General features: G+C 44.7%; 1 non-coding gene across 1 annotated transcript; it reads left to right on the top strand.

Moving 5' to 3' along the window:
* Positions 1-1,764: 1,764 nt before the first annotated feature.
* Positions 1,765-1,838, top strand: Trnan-guu. Its single transcript has one exon. It is a non-coding gene; the product is annotated as a tRNA-Asn (tRNA).
* The last annotated feature ends 772 nt before the right edge of the window (positions 1,839-2,610 follow it).

Here is a 2,610-nt window from a genome sequence, read left to right as displayed (position 1 = left end):
AAGCCACAGAGAAACCCTGTCTCGAAAAAACACAAAGAAGGAGGGAGGGAGGGAGGGAGGTAGAGAGAGAGAGAGAGAGAAACTCGTGTGTGTGTGTGTGTGTGTGTGTGTGTGTGTGTGTGTGTCTGTGTCTCTGTGTCTCTGTGTCTCTGTGTCTCTGTGTCTCTGTGTGTGTAATCCCATCTAGGCTGACAATGATCCCAAGAGTCAAAGACCACCTAAGGAGAGAGAGACAGAGAGAGAGAGAGAAAGACCACCAGCAACAGAAAACAAGAAAACAAGACTAGTCCTGAGAAGCCCTCTTTTGAGTTGTCGGTCAGAGTTGTCCCAGAGACTCTCAAAACATTAGAGGTTATTGCTATTGTCCTTGGTTGTCCCCCAGAGGTAGAAGGGAAGTCCCCACTGATGAAGATACTGTGTACTTCAGACACAAGACCCAGAAGCCTCTGAGCTGGAAGTGACCTGAGAGTAGTTTCCATGGCAGCAGAAGGCAACACACAAGCTTCCAAGGAAAGAAAACAGTCTTACCCAGCTATGAACCATAATGATGACCAGCAATGCACACAGACATGAGAAGAACTCAACAAGTTTCTAATTGGACTTAAGAGGGACTCACACCTAGAGACCTAGTCATCTTCCGGGGCTAGTGAGAACATACATGTTGGAGGAGAACCTACAACCACCACTTTACTAAACCAGCATAATCCCAAATTACTTTATAAATATCTGTCCTTACAACTGCAGGTAAGTGTAGTCCTCTTCCCGCATCAACGAAACTTCTCTTTGCAACAGAGGCCGACAGACACAGAAAAACACAGCTAATCAAAATGCAGAATGGTGGAGTCCCGATGGATGCCTCTATAACACTCCAACACCTAAGGCTCAGGGAACTTTTCAGGAGAGGAGGCAGAGATCAGGGCGTTTGCTGTGAGACTGTGTCTGTTAGTGGTATCAGAAGCTACACCATAAAGTCTCACCAAAATGACTGCCTAAACACAAGCTGAACAAGTACAACAATAGATAGATGTGCCAAAATGGACACAGAGCCCAGGGCCTCAACCCTACACAAAAAGCTACAGGCAGCTAAGGAATGCTGGCGGTAGGGGGTCCTTTCCCAGAGAAGAGTGTACCAATTGGCTATCCGGTGACCAATGATCAACCCTGAAAACATATATACAAGTAGCATTATACAGAAATGAGCAGGTTGTATTTCCGTATTTAGAAATGTATATACGTACGCAATACAATGAATATATGTGTGTAACAACAATTCATGAAAAGAGAGACCGTGAATTTGAAAGAGAGCAAGGAGGGGTATATGGGAAAGTTTGGAGGGAGGAAAGGGAAGGGGGAAATGACGAAACTTCATTACAATCTCAGCTAAGAACTATTTAAAAGAGAGGGGAAAAAAAATAGTACCGATTCAACAAGTTCTACTGGAGCTCTCGGGGGGGGGGGGGGGGGGGTGTGAGCCTCACGTAGGTCCCACCTGGGCAGACCCGGGTGGCAGATTTGTCGCAGGGCGGGGCTTCGGAGTTTGGAAACCCTAAAAAAAAAAAAAAAAAAAAAAAAAAAAAAAAGCAATTCGGCTGCTGTTCAGAATTCACAGCGCAGGCTTCAAAGGACAAGAACAACTGGATTCGCCACTTCTAATACTCCAGGTTTTCACGGAGCTGGAACTTACCCAGAGTTTTGCAATAGCTGTGCGTTATTGGCTAACAGACAACTCACTCTCCAACAGAATGTAATCTACCCTGCAGCCGTGTCTCTGTGGCGCAATCGGTTAGCGCGTTCGGCTGTTAACCGAAAGGTTGGTGGTTCGAGCCCACCCAGGGACGTTGTGTGGCTTTTATGTTAAAGTCGACAATGGTTAGGGATTTCCTCACCAATTTACTTGCTTGCTCTTTGTGGCCTCTTAGTCTAAAAGAAAATGTTCTGGAAAACGTGATAGACCGCCGTAACCTGAGCAAGGCTCCCCTCCCCCGAGGGAACCCTTTTCCGTCTTGGACAAGAGAAAATGTTCTGTGCCAATATTTTGGTTTTGGTTTTGGTTTTTCTGTCTACTGTAATGTGAATATAATAATACATACTACATTATCTACAGGACAGGCTGACTTTCATAATTGCTCCATCCCATGATGCTACCAGGAAAGGCAAGGCTCATCATTACCATGCTTGCCCAATGTTCCTGAGCCCTCGGTTGATCCCATCACTTGAAATAAGTTACTTGAAGACCTGAGTTATGGCTGAATGGATAAGGATGTGTGTTGCTCTTGCAGAGGACCCAAGTTTGGTTCCCAATACTTCTGCCAAACAGCTCATCATGCTATTATCCAAAATCCACCAGTGTCTGACCCCTATAGGCATCTATGTACACATACACAAATCATTTTTAAAAGTCTAGTAGCTCTGTGTCTCTTCTTCTTCTGTTGCGCTATCATCTATCCCTATACACATTGCTTTTAAAATTAAGCTATTTCTCTCATTTTATGCTCACACACGGTGATACAGCAGCCATTCTTGTACTAATATTGTCTGCCAATTGTACAGTGTTTCTAGGAGACTGAGCCCTAGACTTACAAATGCTATGCCACAGGGATTATAGTATAT

This window comes from Cricetulus griseus (genome assembly GCF_003668045.3).
Source record: "Cricetulus griseus strain 17A/GY chromosome 1 unlocalized genomic scaffold, alternate assembly CriGri-PICRH-1.0 chr1_0, whole genome shotgun sequence".
NCBI classification, from domain to species: Eukaryota; Metazoa; Chordata; class Mammalia; order Rodentia; family Cricetidae; genus Cricetulus; species Cricetulus griseus.
The sequence above is the reverse complement of the archived record's forward strand: the minus strand, read 5'-3'. Positions and strand labels throughout refer to the sequence as shown.